The sequence below is a fragment of the Bos taurus genome, chromosome 2 (genome assembly GCF_002263795.3).
Source record: "Bos taurus isolate L1 Dominette 01449 registration number 42190680 breed Hereford chromosome 2, ARS-UCD2.0, whole genome shotgun sequence".
Classification (NCBI taxonomy): Eukaryota; Metazoa; Chordata; class Mammalia; order Artiodactyla; family Bovidae; genus Bos; species Bos taurus.
This window is the reverse complement of record NC_037329.1, coordinates 132,321,052-132,339,596: the sequence shown is the minus strand read 5'-3', so window position 1 is coordinate 132,339,596 and position 18,545 is coordinate 132,321,052. Positions and strand designations below refer to the sequence as shown.

Genomic DNA, 18,545 nt, shown 5'->3' with positions numbered 1-18,545 from the left:
AGCAGGAATTAGCAGAGGCTGCTAAGTGGCCTCGGCCTTCTCCTGTGCTCCCGAGAAGGGGGGAGGGAGAGGGCGAGGGGGAGCCGCACCAGCGGTGCGCATGGGGTGATTGTCATGGTTACGCTCTGACAAAACAAACAGCCCTGCTTCCTGCAGGCCACCAAACAGCCACTGCATGTGGGCATCAATCAAGCCACTGCCAGGGCCACGGGCACTGGGCTCGGCACCGGAGCCCTGCCCTGGGTGCCCCTCCAGCAGCTCTGGGCTCCGAGAGGCAGCGGCTGGGGCTGCGGACAACAGGGAGCGTTTACCCAGCCACCTGTTGCTTCGGGGGTGAGGTAAGGGCTGGCCCTGTTTGTGTGAGGATGAGGACGGGGCCGCTGGGCTGTCCCCAGTGTGTGCGTGTGTGTGAGCGTGTGCCTACATCAGCGTGTGTACATTGTGTGCGGGCACTAGTGGGATGGACCCGCCGGACACAGGGCTCAGGATGCTCCAGCGATAGAAGTGAGAGCTTACCGGACCACATGTTGCTGCCAGGTCCCCTCCCCTTTCCTCCCCACCTCCTCCACTCCCCCTCTCTTTCTGGAGCGCTCCGGGTGTGTGTGTGTGTGATTAGTTCTCTTTTTCTTATCCTGTGGATGAATCTCACCTTCTCCCACCCCCTATGTGTTTCTTCGCCCTCTTCCCCCGCCCACCCGCCCTGACACCTGTTCCACCGTCTCCTGCCCGCTCCCCCCCCCCCCGCCCCCAGTCTCCAGGGCCCTGGGGCCATCAGGAGCTCTGCGGGCTGTCCTCCCCTGGCTGCTGGGCTTGTGCCCGCTGCCCTCCGGGTACCGGGCGTGTGACTGTCCCCAAAGCCAGCCGCTAGCTGATCCGAGAGCCCTTCTCAGAGCCCGGAAACCCCAGGCTCCTGCCAGGTAAGTGGGGTTCTGGGAGGGAGCAGGGGTCCGCGGCAGGCTGGGGGAGGGGAGGGGAGCCTGGCACCCTCGCGCAGCAGTGGCGTCTGCCAACACGTCAAGCCGGGGCTGGAAGTCCCGTCATAACATCTCCCGCATCTCCAGCAGCGTTGCCAACAGCCCGAGCCCGAGGCTCCCTTGGCCCCGCCCGCCCCGCGGCTCAGACCCAGGCTCGGTGGGCCCCGGAGTGGGGGCGGGGGAGGGGGGATGCTAGACCCTCCCCACCTCTCCTCCCAGAGCCGCAGGCACCTTCCTGTCTCTCTTCCTGCTCCCCTTCCTTCCTGTCTTTTCCTTTTTTTTTTTTTTTTTGAAGATTTAAGAGCGGGTTAAGCGTCCTTCCTCCTCTCCTCTTCCCTGGATTCCCCGGCCGCTGGGATCTGGGCAGAGGCTCAGGGGCGCTGGATGAATCCTGACGTCCTGCCCGAGGGTGGAGGGCAGAAGCCACCCGAGGCTCCCTCGCTTAGCTGGAATTGGGGGAGGGGGCCTGGCTGTAGGGGAGGGGACCTGAGCGCGGGGGGGCGGGTGGGGGGGGGTGTAGAGGGACGGGGGCGGGGGTGGGGCGCGGGGGGGGGGGCGTGGTGCCCGCAGAATGTCTGCTCTAGACACCTGTGGGGGGGCTGTGCGTCCCTAGAAGGTGTGAAGGGTAGGGAGGGAGCCTCAGGGGTTGGTAAGGTGGGGGCATGGTGCGTGTGTTGAGGGGCACGTGTGTGGGATCCCTGTGTCTGCTGGTGTGCAGGGACAGTGTGGGGTGTATCTGTGTGTGTGTGTGTGTATGTGCGCGTGCCCGCACATGCACACGTGCAGGCAGCTGTGGACTGAACTTGACCCAGAGGCTGTCTTCCAGGATTCCCAAGACCTGACAGGTTGGCTGCAGGCAGTACTTGTCACCCAGCCTCAGTCAGCATCCCTTCGCAGGGACAGAGCTTCCCCTGATTCCAACCAAAGCCTCCCCACCGCCCCCTCAGGTGGTGATCCCGGGCACTGGGGAGGCGGCACTGTGCCCTGATGGCTGGCCTGCACACCCCACTGCTCTTTTGACGTGAGACAGGCCAAGGGTCCTGGGCTTAGGGGGACAGGGATGCTCCCTCCCCAGCCTTAGGCAACTCCAGGTCTAGGAAACCAGCCCCAAATCCCAGCCAGATAGCTGCCTAAGGGACTCCAGCCATTGGCCATGGGTTTGTTGCCTGGAGGGTGGGTGCTGCTGGTGGTCCTGGCCCGGAGGCAAGAGCAGCATTTCCCTCCCTGAGCGGGACTCGCTTGCTCGCTGGCCTCCCCTCACCTGATAGAAGATGCTGATGCTTTTCTGGGGGAAAGGGCACCTCTAAGGGAATGGGGACAGCGAAAGAGGCACCCGGGGGAGGCACCCTGCCCCTCCAGGATCCTGGCCTCGGGTTCCTGCTCAGGTTCAAATTGTCCTCTCTCCTGGGTGAGCAGGTCTCTCTTAGCACGCCCTGGCCAAACCCCTCCAACTACATGACCCGAGTAACCCGTGGCCAAGCTGACTTAGGTTGTTTGTGGTCTCATGGACGTTCCCAGTTCAGCGACACTGGGAAGGTGGCTTGGGCCAGGCCAAGCAGAGGGTCACCAGACATGAGAAGTCCACAGACTTCCCTCAGGGCCTGGGGAACAGTCCAGTGGGATCAGCAGACAAAATACGGCTCCAAGTCACCAGAGATGCGCAAATCTTTTCACCCCGTGTTAAACTCCTTAAGGGCTTCCCTGGTAGCTCAGTTGGTAAACAATCTGCCTGCAAGGCAGGAGACCCCAGATCTATTCCTGGGTTGGGAAGATATCCTGGAGAAGGGAAAGGCTACCCACTCCAGTATTCTGGCCTGGAGAATTCCGTGGACAGTCCATGGGGTCGCAAAGAGTCGGACACGACTGAGCGACTTTCACTTTCAAACTTCTTGAAAAGCATGTGTCCATGGGGCACTGCCTGATGAAAATCCAGCTGGATCCTTTCCCTAACCTGTGTTCTCTGGGGTTACTTAGCCAGCAGAATGGCTGGCCCATGAGACCCTCTAAGAAAGGGGGCTGGGACTCGGGGTGTTCCGTGTGGAGCTGAGAAGGCTTCCTGGAGGAGGTGACATTCGGGTGGGGACCTGAAGGAAATGGTGGGGGGATGTGGATACATGGGTGAATGAAGAGAGGCAGGGGAGCATTCACACGTGGCGGGAGGTGTGAGGACAGGCAGAGCTGGGAGGAGCAGGAGTCTTGGTCGGCTCGTTTTAAGTAAATCAGTCGGCATGAAGAGAACCACCTAGGGTGCAAAGAGGGAAAGGAATGAAAACCCTTCATCACTGGGGGCCCGCTTTACACCAGGCTCTTTGCTGGGCACTGCAGTCTCAATTGTGGAGAGCAAGATGCATCCGTTATCCGGGATGAGACAAAGCAGTGCCCATGACATGACTTCTTCAGTTTGAGGTCTCTTCGAGCTAGCCATGAGGAGACCCCGAGGAGGCTTATAAGAACCTGAAGCCCAGAGCTTAAGGCCGAGTGGAGACAGGCAGGTGGGAGCCATCTGCTCACAGCTTGGAGCAGGGCAGGAGTCAGCCACTTTGAGAGAGAAGAAAGGAGAAGGCCAGAGGCTGGACCCTGAGGAATTTTTGCCTCCACTGACCAGTCCCTTGCCTCACTTTAGTCCTGGCCCTGAGCGATGACCTCCCAGAGAAACAGAGAAGCAGCTGGAGGAAGAGGGCCAGTACAGAGGGTCCTCCCCGTCTGTGATGTCTCCGTACCGGGCATCTTCCCTGTGGGGTTTTATTTCATTCTCATTTTACAGATGATGAAACTGAGCCTTGGAGACGTCCAAGAGCTTGGTTGGAGGTCACATAGCAGACGGCAGAGACATTTCAGCAGGAATGAAGTGAGGAGGTGGGCACATCCCGCAGACAGCTCCTGAGTAGGTGCTGGGTGCCCAGAGAGGAAGCAACAGGCACAGGCCCTCTTGCTTCTTCAGAAGAGATGTTAGGACCACTCTGCCGATGGCGATGATCACAGCAGGATGTGGCTGAGCCAACCTGCGTCCCAGGGGCTCAGAGCGGGGAGCAATCACCCCCAGATACAGCATCGGGGGAGGCTTCAGGGAGGAGGTGGGACTTGAAAGGGTCAGAAGGATCAGCAGGTTTAGAAACATGTAGACAGCTCAAGCGTGCTCTGAGTTGAGGGAAGAACATGGCAAGGACATGAGGTTGTGGGGGGCATATATTCTATCTTGTCAGGGACAGAGGGCAAGAGTGGAGGAATGACACCAGACCAGGCTTCAGAGGCAGCTGGGGGTGACCATCAGGGAGGCTGGATCCGACATGCAGTTCAGACTGTTGAAGGAGCAGAGAGCATGGTGATCAGGTCTGGACCTCGGGGAGTGAGTTCAGGCTCAGGTGCTCAGTTGCCTCCATTTCTTTGCTCCGAGGAGTTGAAATTTCACAGCTCTAATCCTCACCAGGATCTGGGTGGGGAGGGGAGGGGGATTCCAGTCCCCAGTTTGAAAACCCTTCGCTGGATTCTTCTCCCCTCTCCTCTAACCATACTAGGGGTCAAACTCCAGGACGCAGGGCATCGGCCGAGTGGTTCCTTCCATGGGTGCCCCTCTGGAGACAGTGAGGTGCAGAGTCAGGATGGCAGCTGCAGGGGATTCTCCAGCACAGACACAAAAGGAGCCTGGAGGAGGGGTCTTCCTGATGCGTGTGTGCAGACCCTTTGCAGGGATCTGAGTAGTCACCATCTGAGACCCCACAAATGTGAGGCTGTAAGTTACCCAAAAAGTCATAACAGAAGAACGTTAATGTAACAGCCACTTGCGTTGTAGTCCCTGTGTGACGGTCTCTCCTCGCCAGCATTGTCCCTGCCCATCACGTAACATCTATGTCCGCCAGACCCTCTTTGGTTGGTGGGTGGGGTCAGCAGCTGACCATACAATGCCACACATTGCATGGTGAAACTGCCGTCCTGTGAAAGTTGTGGGTTTTAATGACTCCAATCAAAGCGGAAGATGGAGGACTCTTTTAAGTAAGTGTTAGTCGCTCAGTCGTGCCCAACTCTTTGTGACCCCATGGACTGCAGCCCACCAGGCTCCTCTGTCCACGAGATTCTCCAGACAAGGATACTGGAGCGGGTTGCCGTTTCCTTCTCCAGGGGATCTTCCTGACCCCAGAACCAAACCCAGGTCTCCTGCACTGCAGGCAGAGTCTTTACTGACTGAGCTACAAGGGAAGCCCCTTGTAGGAGTCTTTTAATCCCACCCAAATTCATAGACAAATGAGAAGTTGACAGGGGTAGGCCAGTTAATAACACAAGAGAAAATTGGTCACACTGAGTTTATGATAGGCAACGTCAAGCACTCTGCTGAGACAGTGAAATATGAAATGAAAAAAAGTCACATCATTCTAGCATATAACGTTCAAAAATGTTACTGCCCCAACCACACTTGTTTTATTCTTTGTAAATTTTTTTTTTTTTTTGGCCACATGGTTTGTGAAATCTTAATTCCCTGACTAGGGCTCAAACTTGTGTCCCTGCAGTGTAAGGGCAGAGTCTTAAGAACTGGACCACCAGGAAGTTCCCATGATCATTGAAAATTTTAGCATGCGGTTACACTTGCAATCTTATTTTAATAATTCAAGATTTTATTTTTATATTTTTAGTTTCATTTCTTAAAATGAAATCCATGCTGAAAACTTTTTTCCACCATTTCCTATGACATTTTCTACCGTGTCTTAAGTGGATTAACTTGGCCTCTTTCTGGTCAAATTATTGGGAAGATTTAGAGATCTTTTGTGGTCAGTGTTTAGTATTTGTAAAGTTTACCAATGAATGAGTGAATGACTATCCCTGCAAGGGCCATGCACTTTGCTCAAGTCTTTTGCTTCTGCAATGCCTGCCTCGCCTTAGGGCATTCTTTCATTTATTTAACATATAATGAGTATCTGTTGATTGCCAGGTACTGGGCATACAACCGTCTACAAAATATGCAAGACTCTGCCTTCCTGGAGCTTGTATTCTAGCGGACTCACCGGCCAATCTCCCCTTTCCCCACCTCTTACTCTCTGCTCAGGAGTGTGGCTTCTGTCCTTGGGACCATAATTACTCAGAGACCCATCCATGGACTGACTCGCTAGTAGATGAGGTGATGGTGCAGTAACAAGCAGCAGTGTTTTCATTCTGGCTTGAGCCACACATCTGGGGATCGTGCACGCTCTCACTTTTAGGTCCAGGATAACAGAGGCTCCTTGCGGACACGTGTCTCTGTGATCACCATAGCAGGGAATAAGATCTGGCCAATTGCACACTGGCTATTACAGCTTCCACCTGGAAGTGACCCACTTCACTTCCACTCTGTTCATTGGCCAAACAAGACACACAACCACACCTTCAGAGGGGCGGAGAAGTGTAATGTGCCTTGTGTCCAGAGGAGGGGGATGAGAAAGACCTGCCCAACAACACGAAGGACACGCTCTGGTTTCCCCGAGGGGGGGGCAGCAGAGCCTTTGGGAGGATGTTGACAGCAAATTGGGGGAAGAGAAAAGGTGATCTTGGGCTGGATCCCTTTGAGCATCTTCACCCCCAGCCCTGGTCACTAACTCTGATCAGCAGATCTGAATACCTGTGGCCAGTGGAGCTGGCTTCTGCAACTCTCAAGCCCCAGCTGAGTGAAGCAGTAGGTTGGTTTTAACACCGTCTTAGCTTGTGCCGCTGTAACAAAAATACTGTCAACTGAGTGACTTAAACAATTTACTTCACATAGTTTTGGAGGCCAGAAGTCTGAGATCAGGGGGCCAGCAAGGTCAAGTTCTTGAGGGAGAAATACTTACTGCTTTACAGACAGCTGGGTGCCTTCTTGCTGTTTCCTCGCAAGGTGGAGAAAGACAGCTCTGGTTTCTTCCTCTTCTTGTATAAACACATCATCAGTCAGTTTAGTCGCTCAGTTGTGCCTGACTCTTTGCAACCCCACGAATTGCGGCACACCAGGCCTCCCTGTCTGTCACCAACTCCCGGAGTTCACCCAAACTCATGTCGATCGAGTTGGTGATGCCATCCAGCCATCTCATCCTCTGTTGTCCCCTTCTCCTCCTGCCCCCAATCCCTCCCAGCATCAAAGTCTTTTCCAGTGAGTCAACTCTTCGCATGAGGTGGCCAAATGATTGGAGTTTCAATTTAACATCATTCCTTCCAAAGAACACCCAGGACTGATCTCCTTTAGAATGGACTGGTTGGATCTCCTTGCAGTCCAAGGGACTCTCATGAGTCTTCTCCAATACCACAGTTCAAAAGCATCAATTCTTTCGTGCTCAGCTTTCTTCACAGTCCAACTCTCACATTCATACATGACCATAGGAAAAACCATAGCCTTGACTAGATGGACCTTTGTTGACAAACTAATGTCTCTGTTTTTTAATATGTTATCTAGGTTGGTCATAACTTTCCTTCCAAGGAGTAAGCGTCTTTTAATTTCCTGGTTGCAATCACCATCTGCAGTGATTTTGGAGCCCCAAAAATTAAAGTCTGACACTGTTTCCACTGTTTCCCCATCTATTTCCCATGAAGTGATGGGACCAGACGCCATGATCTTCGTTTTCTGAATGTTGAGCTTTAAGCCAACTTTTTCACTCTCCTCTTTCACTTTCATCAAGAGGCTCTTTAGTTCCTCTTCACTCTCTGCCATAAGGGTAGTGTCATCTGAATATCTGAGTTTATTGATATTTCTCCAGGCAATCTTGATTCCAGCTTGTGCTTCTTCCCGTCTGTTTCTCATGATGTACTCTGCATAGAAGTTAAATAAGCAGGGTGACAATATACAGCCTTGATGTACTCCTTTTCCTATTTGGAACCAGTCTGTTGTTCCATGTCCAGTTCTAACTGTTGCTTCCTGACTTGTGTACAAATTTCTCAAGAGGCAGGTCAGGTGCTCTGGTATTCCCATCTCTTTCAGAACTTTCCACAGTTTGTTGTGATCCACACAATCAAAGGCTTTGGCATAGTCAATAAAGCAGAAATAGATGTTTTTCTGGAACTCTCTTGCTTTTTCGATGATCCAGAGGATGTTGGCAATTTGATCTCTTGTTCCTCTGCTTTTTCTAAAACCAGCTTGAACACCTGGAAGTTCACAGTTCACATATTGCTGAAGCCTGGCTTGGAGAATTTTGAGACTTACTTTACTGGCGTGTGAGATGAGTGCAATTGTGCAGTAGTTTGAGCATTCATTTGGCATTGCCTTTCTTTGGGATTGGAATGAAAACTGACCTTTTCCAGTCCTGTGGCTACTGCAGAGTTTTCCAGATTTGCTGGCATATTGAGTGCAACACTTTCACAGCATCATTTTTAAGGATTTGAAATAGCTCAATTGGAATTCCATCACACGAGCTTTGTTCGTAGTGATGCTTTCTAAGGCCCACTTGACTTCATATTCCAAGATATCTGGCTCTAGGTGAGTGATCACACCATCGTGATTATCTTGGTCGTGAAGATCTTTTTTATACAGTTCTTCTGTGTAGTCTTGCCACCTCTTCTTAATATCTTCTGCTTCTGTTAGATCTCTACCATTTCTGTCCTTTATTGAGCCATCTTTGCATGAAATGTTCCCTTGGTATCTCTAATTTTCTTGAAGAGATCTCTAGTCTTTCCCATTCTGTTGTTTTCCTCTATTTCTTTGCACTGATCTCTGAAGAAGGCTTTCTTATCACTCCTTGTTATTCTTTGGAACTCTGCATTCAGATGCTTGTATCTTTCCTTTTCTCCTTTGCTTTTCGATTCTCTTCTTTTCACAGCTATTTGTAAGCCCTCCCCAGAGAGCCATTTTGCTTTTTTGCATTTCTTTTCCATGGGGATGGTCTTGATCCCTGTCTCCTGTACAATGTCACAAACCTCCGTCCATAGTTCATCAGGCACTCTGTCTATCAGATCTAGTCCCTTAAATCTATTTCTCACTTTCACTGTATAATCATAAGGAATTTTATTTAGGTCATACCTGAATGGTCTAGTGGTTTTCCCTACTGTCTTCAATTTAAGTCTGAATTTGGCAATAAGGAGTTCATGATCTGAGCCACAGTCAGCTCCCAGTCTTGTTTTTGCTGACTCTATAGAGCTCCTCCATATTTGGCTGCAAAGAATATAATCAATCTGATTTCGGTGTTGATCATCTGGTGATGTCCATGTGTAGAGTCTTCTCTTGTGTTGTTGGAAGAGGGTGTTTGCTATGACCAGTGCGTTCTCTTGGCAAAACTCTATTAGCCTTTGCCCTGCTTCATTTCGTATTCCAAGGCCAAATTTGCCTGTTACCCTAGGTGTTTCTTGACTTCCTACTTTTGCATTCCAGTTCCCTATAATGAAAAGGACATCTCTTTTGGGTGTTAGTTCTAAAAGGTCTTGTAGGTCTTCATAAAACCATTCAACTTCAGCTTCCTCAGCGTTACTGGTTGGGGCATAGACTTGGATTACTGTGATATTGAATGGTTTGCCTTGGAAACGAACAGAGATCATTCTGTCATTTTTGAGATTGCATCCAAGTGCTGCATTTCAGACTCTTTTGTTGACCATGATGGCTACTCCATTTCTTCTAAGGGATTCCTGCCCACAGTAGTAGGTATAATGGTCATCTGAGTTAAATTCACCCATTTCAGCCCATTTCAGTTCGCTGATTCCTAGAATGTCGATGTTCACTCTTGCTATCTCCTGTTTGACCACTTCCAATTTGCCTTGATTCATGGACCTGACATTCCAGGTTCCTATGCAATATTGCTCTTTACAGCATCAGACCTTGCTTCTATCACCAGTCCCATCCACAACTGGGTATTGTTTTTGCTTTGGCTCCATCCCTTCATTCTTTCTGGAGTTATTTCTCCACTGATCTCCAGTAGCATATTGGGCACCTACCGACCTGGGGAGTTCCTCTTTCAATATCCTATCATTTTGCCTTTTCATACTGTTCATGGGGTTCTCAAGGCAAGAATACTGAAGTGGTTTGCCATTCTCTTCTCCAGTGGACCACATTCTGTCAGACCTCTCTACCATGACCTGCCCGTCTTGGGTGGCCCCACGGGCATGGCTTAGTTTCATTGAGTTAGACAAGGCTGTGGTCCTAGTGTGATTAGATTGACTAGTTTTCTGTGATTATGGTTTGTGTGTCTGCCCCCTGATGCCTCTCACAACACCTACCATCTTACTTGGGTTTATCTTACCTTGGTCATGGGATATCTCTTCATTGCTACTCCAGCAAAGCGCAGCCGCTGGTGCTTACCTTGGATGAGGGGTATCTCCTCACGACCACCCCTCCTGACCTTGAATGTGGAGTAGTTCCTCTCGGCCCTCCTGCACCCTGCAGAACCCATCATGGGGGCTCCATAATCATGACCTCATCAAAATCTAGTTATCCCTGGGAGGCCCCACCTCCAAACACAATCCCACTGGGCATCAAGGCTTCAAAATATGAACTTAAAGGGGACACATTCAGTCCACAGCATAGAGGAGGCTGTGCTACAGGAACTCCAATTCTGTTGTGTTACTTTCCCTTTGAGCCTCAGTCTCCTGATCCTTCAGTTCAGTTCAGCTCAGTCGCTCAGTCGTGTCTGACTCTTTGCAATCCCATGGACTGCAGCACGCCAGGCCTCCCTGTCCACCACCAACTCCCGGAGCTTGCTCAAACTTATGTCCATCGAGTCAGTGATGCCATCCAACCATCTCATCCTGTCGTCCCCTTCTCCTCCTGCCCTCAATCTTTCCTAGCATCAGGCTCCTGATCCTTTAAATGGGGATAAGAATTTATTTTGCCCCTATTTAGAAAGCTCCAATTAATTTATGGATGTGAACACGCTTTGATTATACATTGCTTCCTATGAGGTGTGGATACTCTTAATCATTCTTCTAAGGCTCAGTGGTGGAGTTGAGAGGATGAGCTGGTCAGGGATGGGAACCCCTCACTACGTTTACTTCTGTCCTTTCAATTCTTTGGACCTTGAAGCCTTTCCTAATATATCCCCTTTCTAAGAGATTCCTCACAAGCCTATTGGGAGGTCTGGCCTTGACCTACTTTGTTCCTCATCCCATCTTCCCCAACACAGGCCAAAGCTGCCCACTCACCTTTAACACTCAGCCCTGTTTTGTTCACACACCTTTAGCTTGGCCCCTGACACCCTGTTGCTGAATCAGACACACTGTCCAGACTTGAGGACCCCTTACTCCAGGCCAGGTACTGTGCTTGGCTCATCACTTCGTTTTGTCATAACGATGCCAGGAGGTAGGCCTCTAATGTACCCGTTTTACAGATCAGAAACCTGAGGCTCAGAGAGGTGAAGTCACTTGTCCATGTGACTCAGAGATATAAGTCAGAGGCAGGCTTCCAACCCAACTCTGTTGGGACTGCAGAGCCTGAGCTCTTGACCCTCAGGCTGGGGTCTCCTACTCACTTGCCTCTGGTTGGTTTCATCTCTGTTGCTGACAGCCCCACTCTACATCAGGAAGGCTTTTCTCTTGCTTCTGTGGATTTAGCTCCAGCAGTGTAGTAAATGCCGAGGCACTGGAGTGAGACTGCCAGTTCAAGTCCCAGACGTACCACTTACTAGCTCTGTGACTTTGGGCAAGTTTTTTAACCTCTCTTAGGTTCACTCAGTTCAGTTCAGTTCAGTTCAGTCGCTCAGTCGTATCCAACTCTTTGTGACCCCATGGACTGCGGCATGCTAGGCCTCCCTGTCCATCACCAACTCCCGGAGTCTACTCAAACTCATGTCCATTGACTCGGTGATGCCATCTGACCATCTCATCCTCTGTCATCCCCTTCTCCTCTAGCCTTCAATCTTTCTCAGCATCAGGGTCTTTTCCAATGAGTCAGTTCTTTGCATCAGGTGGCCAAAGTATTGGAGTTTCAGCTTCACTCGGATCATCTGTTTAAAAAATAATAATAATAATATAGGGTTAGGAGGAATCAGTGTGGTAATCGACATGAATTACTTAGCATAGTGCTTGACCCAGGGACAGCTTGCTACAAGGGTCGGGAATATCCAGATCATTCAACTGGCTCCCCACTCCCTGCCAACTGTCAGCTGGCACTTTACCACATGGAGTCCTAACAAAAAAAAGACACCGCAGACCTCTTCCAAGGTTCTCCTGCAAGTAAGCTGCCCCTTGAGATCCATTTTGAGGCTGCTGCCTGCATCCTCTATGGTCCATTCACCTCTTGGTTCAGATGACTTCCTGTGGGAGTCACCTCAATGGTGCTGATGCTGCAGGAAGAGAGCCGAGGGGCGGATCCAGCATCTGTGCCTGAAGCGTGGGGAAAGATGTGCCCAGCCCCACTCCCATCTCTGCCCCCTACTGCTGGAAGGAACGTCAGAGGGGCAGGAGCCAGTGGGATGTGGGACCTATGGGTTTTGCCCCAATCTGAGCCAAAGGATCGCAGGCACCGAGTCAGAGCAAGCAGGGTCCCTGGGGGGCACTGACTGGGCCTTGGCACGTGGACCTGACCAGCAGACCGCAGGGAGACTCCATGGGCAACCCAGGTTTTGGAACCAGACTGCTTGGATTCAAATCCTGACTCTACCATGACTTGCTGTGTGACCTTGAGACTTACTTCACCTCTCTGTGTTTTGGTTTCCTCTGCTGTGAAGTGAAGCTGATCTTCCTCATAGGGTCTTTTTTTATTATTATTGTTTTGGCTGTGTTGGGTGCTTGTTGCGGCGGTGTGGGAGCTTTCTCTATTTGCAATGCCCGGGCTTAGTAGCTCTGCCACACGTGGGATCTCAGTTTCCTGACAAGGGATCAATTCTATGTCCCCTGCACTGGAAGGCCAATTCTTAACCACTGGACCACTGGGAAGTCCCCATAGGGTCTTTATGGGGATTAAATGAGATGTGCCCCCAGGTTGGGCAGAAACACTCAGGACTGCCTCTGGGCAGGGACTCAACAGTCAGACATGAAAGTGAAAGTGAAGTCGCTCACTCGTGTCCGACTCTGAGACCCCATGGACTGTAGCCTACAAGGCTCCTCCATCCACAGGATTTTCCAGGCAAGGATACTGGAGCGGGTTGCCATTTCCTTCTCCAGGAGATCTTCCTGACCCAAGGATTGAACCTGGGTCTCCTGCATTGTAGGCAGATGCTTTACCATCTGAGCCACCAGGGAAGTTAGACGTATGGCCCCCTTAAAAAAGGAATCTTCAAGTGAGGGACCAATGCCCAGGCTTCAGCTGCCTTAAAAAAGCAGAGAACTCTCTTCTTTCTAGAGAGAACCGTGGACTGTCAATTTGGGAAAGGGGTACGGGATTCATTCGCCAGGCCCATCTCTTCGTGATGTTAAATGAAGATGCCAAGACTTGGGTGGAGTTGGAAAGTGACTTCTTATTTCCTTCTGCAAATATTGAGGGAATGATGTAGCCTTATGGTTAAGACATCTATCTCTGAAGCTAGAGTCCTAATTCCAGCTCCACTTATAAATATATCACCTTGGACAAGGGATCTAACCACTCTGGGCCTCAGTTTTCTCATCTGCAAAATGGGGATAATATCCATGCCTTACTTTACAGAGTTGTCCGGAGGGTTACCTAAGCTAATTCATGAGAAGTATTTAGAACGATGCCTGGTAGGTCTTCATTGCTCAGTATCTTTAGTATCTTTATTCTTTTTTGAATAACTGTTGCAGCCACTGCTGTGCATGCTAGGGGATAGAACAAGGAACCAGACAACTTTGGTCCCTACCCTCAAGGCGTCCACCCTCAGGGGTGCTGGACAAAGACAGACACTAAGCCAGCAGCCACCTGTGGTGCCAGAGCTGAGACGTGGGCACAGGCTGTATGTGTGACAGCAGGGCCCCAGTCCAGGGCCCACGTGGAGCGGTTGGCAGAGCTGGCACTCAGGCCTGGGAGCCTTGACCTGTCCAGTGGCCTCAGTCTACACAGCCTCTCTCATGTGTGAAGTTGCAGCCTCACAGCTTGGCATCAACCGGCCTTGGACCTCAAAGGGAAACTGAGGCAATGAATATATTCTTCAGTCCACACCTTGACTGGGTGCCTTGGGAAAGGGGGTCCTTGGGGTGGCTGAATGGCAGGGATGGGGGCTAGGGGTGGCCATGGCCACAACTGTTAAGTTCAGTCACTCAGTCTTGTCCAACTCTTTTTGACCCCATGAACCACAACACACCAGGCCTACCTGTCAAACTCCTGGAGTCCACCCAAACCCATGTCAACTGAGTCTGTGATGCCATCCAACCATCTCATCCTCTGTCGTCCCCTTCTCTTCCTGCCCTCAATCTTTCCCAGCATCAGGGTCTTTTCAAATGAGTCAGCTTTTCCCATCAGGTGGACAAAGGGTTGGAGTTTCAGCTTCAGCATCAGTCCTACCAATGAACACCCAGGACTGATCTCCTTTAGGATGGACTGGTTGGATCTCCGTGCAGTCCAAGGGACTCTCAAGGGTCTTCTCCAACACCACAGTTCAAAAGCATCAATTCTTCAGCGCTCAGCTTTCTTCATAGTCTAACTGTCACATCCATACATGACCACTGGAAAAACCATAGCCTTGACTAGAAGCACCTTTGTTGACAAAGTAATGTCTCTGCTTTTTAATATGCTGTCTAGGTTGGTCATAACTTTCCTTCCAAGGAGTAAACGTCTTTTAATTTCATGGTTGCAATCACCATCTGCAGTGATTTTGGAGCCCAGAAAAGTAAAGTCAGCCACTGTTTCCCCATCTATTTGCCATGAAGTGATGGGACTGGATGGCATGATCTTCGTTTTCTGAATGTTGAGCTTTAAGCCAACTTTTACACTCTCCTCTTCCACTTTCATCAAGAGGCTCTTCTTTACTTTCTGCCACAAGGGTGGTGTCATCTGCATATCTGAGGTTATGGATATTTCTCCTGGCAATCTTGATTCCAGCTTGTGCTTCCTCCAGACCAGCATTTCTCATGATGTACTCTGCATAGAAGTTAAATAAGCAGGGTGACAATATACAGCCTTGACGTACTCCTTTAAATGGGAAATGCCAAAAAACATAGGTGCCCAGAAGCAGTCTGAGTTTGGGGGAAAAGTAAGACTAGGAGGAAATCCCAATGGAAGAAGGACATGAAAGCAGTCATCAGCATTCATGGAGAACAAGACACTGGGGTGAGCAAGAACTTGCTTGTAACCCTCACAGTGGGCATCCCTGGCTGGTGGCTCAGTGGTAAGGAACCCACCTGCCAATGCAGGAGACACAGGAGACGCGGGTTTGATCCCTAAGTCAGGATGATCCCATGGATGAGAAAATAGCAACCTGCTCGGGTATCCTTGTGGGCTTCCCTGGTGGCTCAGAAGGTAAAGCGTCTGCCTGCAATGCAGGAGGTCTGGGTTCGATTCCTGGGTCGGGAAGATCCTCTGGAGAAGGAAATGGCAACCCACTAGGGTATCCTTGTCTGCAAAATCCCATGGACAGAGGAGCCTGGTGGGCTGCAGTCCACGGGGTCACAGAGCGTCAGACAGGACCGAGTGACTCATACCTCCACTTTTACTTCTCCTGAATGTCACACGGCAAAGATTCTCATCAGTAACTCTACCCACTGGCACTCACGAACCTGGAGGTTTCAGATCCGAATATGCCCCTTTCTCCCTCCTCCAGCAGGTCTGGACGCAGCCTCTTAGCTGGAAGTCTCCCAAGGTGTGGGCGGCTCAGGCCTCAGCCACATGCACGGCTGGCCGCCCTGGACGCCCGTCCTGGCAGCACTCCAGGTCCCTCGGGCCGCACAGGCACACCGAGCGCTGCTCCGACCCAAGTGACCCGACCGTCCCCCGGGCCCTCTCCCACAATGGGACTGCAGCTGTGTTTGGGATGGAATCCTCCCGGCGCTGGGCTGAGATAGAGGGATTCCTCCCATCGCCAAGGCCTCTTCCCACCCCTCGCTCATCGCCCCTAGCCATTCACTCACCCACTCATGCACTGAGTCCACAAACGGAGCGCTTGCTGTTCGCTTCCCTGAGTTCCTTGTCGAGCAGTTTATGTGCCAGATGCACAATGGGGAGAGAGAGTGCCTGCCCTGAGTTCTAGGAGCTGACCACCTCCCTGCTCAGGAGGGTGGCGTCTCTGCCTGGGGGTGCAGCCCTTGCCTGCCCAGGCCCGCACCGTGTCCCACACGCATTGGCTGAAAGGACACGCAGCACACGGATAATGAGATGGCTGTTGCGACAGGGGCTGACTGCGCTGGGGGTGGGAGTGGGGTAGTTCTGTTCAGCACAGGACCCCCGAGAAGGCTTCATGGAGGTGGTGGTATTTGAGCTGGGTCTTAAAGGATGAGTCAGATCTCCTCTAGAGGAGGCGGTTGGCGTGGGGATGGCATTCCTGGCAGAAACTGGCAGCCTCAGAAGAGATATGGAAGCTGGAAAAGTCTGGCTCATTTGGACGAATTCAAGGGGTCTTAACTGGTTGGAGCGTGGGGTGAATAAGGTGGGGAGAGGGGATGCCAGAAGCACCAATTTGTTTACCCACACCGGGGGGATATGAACCCATGGTGGAAGGTTTAGATGAAGTGGGACCAGAATTTGAGAGCCCCAGAATTCTAGAAGCTTAGAACAATCAGATCGGATCCTAGGAACCCATCAATTCTGCCCCCACTTTGATGGGAGTGTCAGTGTTGGTCAGTGGGTGTGGGGGTCCTTGGGGGACAGACCCTGAGTGAGGGCATTATGGCATGGACTTCCGAGAGGCGTCGACCGCAGGGCAGAGGAGGCGTACCCCCGAGCCCAAGGTGAGTGGGCCAGCTCACCATCTGCACCTCTCCTAGGTCTGGCTGAGGCCCCTCGGCTGGGGGCCTCCAACTCTGTGGACATAATCTGGAGGCGATCTGACTGGGGTGAGGGGTGAGAGGCCTCCAGAATGACTTTCCAGGTGGAGGGAGGAGGCCTCCCTTTAAGGACTGATGCTGAAGCTGAAACTCCAATACTTTGGCCACTTGATGGGAAGAGCTGACTCATTTGAAAAGACTGTGATGCTGGGAAAGATTGAAGGTGGGAGGAGAAGGGGACAATAGAGGATGAGATGGTTGGATGCTATCACCAACTCAATGGACATGAGTTTGAGTAACTCCGGGAGTTGGTGATGGACAGGGAGGCCTGGAGTGCTGCAGTCGATGGGGTCACAAGGAGTCGGACATGACTGAGCGACTGAACTGAACTGAACCGCTCCAAGGGCAGAAGCAGAGGAGTTACTGAGATGAGCACTCGGGCAGAGACGGAAGGACATTTCCAGTGGAGCGGTCTGCCCAGGGGTCAGGAAGTGGCCCCTCGGGGAGGGCTGATGGAGGAGGGGAGACAGGAGAAGCCCCCAGCCCCACCAGGACCTGCCTGCTCGCACCCATTCACTTGATAGGCATTCTCTCCTTTATCGTCCCAGTCTCCTAGGAGTGGGGCAGGGGAACCGGCATGGGCCCATTTTACAGATGTAGACACTAAGGCACCAAACTGTTAAGTCACTTGCTTGAGGTTACACAGGAGGTCCTTGGCAGGGCACAGTTGAGTAACTGGTCCAAGGTTGCCCAGAAGTAGCTGTCCAGGGACTCTACCCCCAGGCAGTAGGTTAGCTCCTGGGACCTCGCTGCAGCCCCACAAGCGTCTTGCTTTCCAATTTCTTTCTGAAACTGAAGAAAGTCAATGCCCCCTGGCAGGGAAGGCATGCAGCCACTTCTTGACCCAGGAGCCCAGTGCAGGCCATCATCACGACTGAGGCCAGGCGGGGCCCAGCACCTTTTCCCAGCTCCTTCCCCACGCAGCCTTCTCACATCTCATCTGAATCAAGTCACACCGCTGCAGTCATCTGTCAGCCAGCCTCTGCGCTCCGCCTAGAACCCTGCACCCCAGGCTGTTCCAGGACAACCTGGAGGTGGGGGGGGGGGGGCCGCTAGTGGGGCTCACGATCCAATTGGGGTCCCGGCTGCATCTTGAGAGGCATCAGAGCAGAGGAAGCCCAGGGTCCCCGGCACTCACAACCCTAGCTCACCGGAGTCCTGGACTTCACTCCTTCTCCCCCTCCCTCCCTTCTTCCTTTCCCCTTCCCTGTGCTCAGCATGGACCGTGAAGCAGCTGGGGAAGGGAAAGCACAGGTGCACTTTTTTTTAATATTTACTGAATTATTTAGCTGTGATGGGTCTTACTTGCGGCAGGCAGGATTTTTAATCTTCATTGCGGCATTCAGGACCTTTTGTTGCAGTGTGCGAACTCAGGGCTTCCCAGGTGGCTCAGATTAAAGAATCTGCCTGCAAGACAGGAGCCCCGGGTTTGATCCCTGGATCAGGAAGATCCCCTGGAGAAGAGAATGGCTACCCACTCCAGTGTTCTTGCCGGGAGAATCACGTGGACAGAGGAGGGCCACAGTCCACAGGGTCACAACGATTTGGACACGACTGAGCAACTCATATATTGACTTTCGCTTTTGAACTCTTGGTTGAGGCACGTGGAATCTAGTTCCCTGACCAGGATCGCACCCAGGCGCCTGCATTGGGAGCATGGTGTTTCAGCCACTGGACCACCAGGGAAATCCTGAAGTACAGGCTTTCAAGGAAGGCTGCTTCCTATCTCAGCCATCCTGACCCCTCACCAGCCATGTGGTCCTGACTTCCAGATCCCTAACCCTCAGCTTCCCT

At 51.8% G+C, this 18,545-nt stretch overlaps 1 protein-coding gene across 5 annotated transcripts in view; it reads left to right on the top strand.

The window, feature by feature from the left end:
• The first annotated feature begins 16,533 nt into the window (after positions 1 to 16,533).
• Positions 16,534 to 18,545, top strand: part of VWA5B1 (von Willebrand factor A domain containing 5B1) — a 64,044-nt gene continuing 62,032 nt past the window's right edge. For all 5 annotated transcript variants that reach the window (XM_059879920.1, XM_059879933.1, XM_024983078.2 and 2 more), the window contains exon 1: positions 16,534 to 16,655. The gene's annotated coding sequence lies outside the window, so the exon portion shown is untranslated. The remainder of the gene's footprint in view (positions 16,656 to 18,545) is intronic.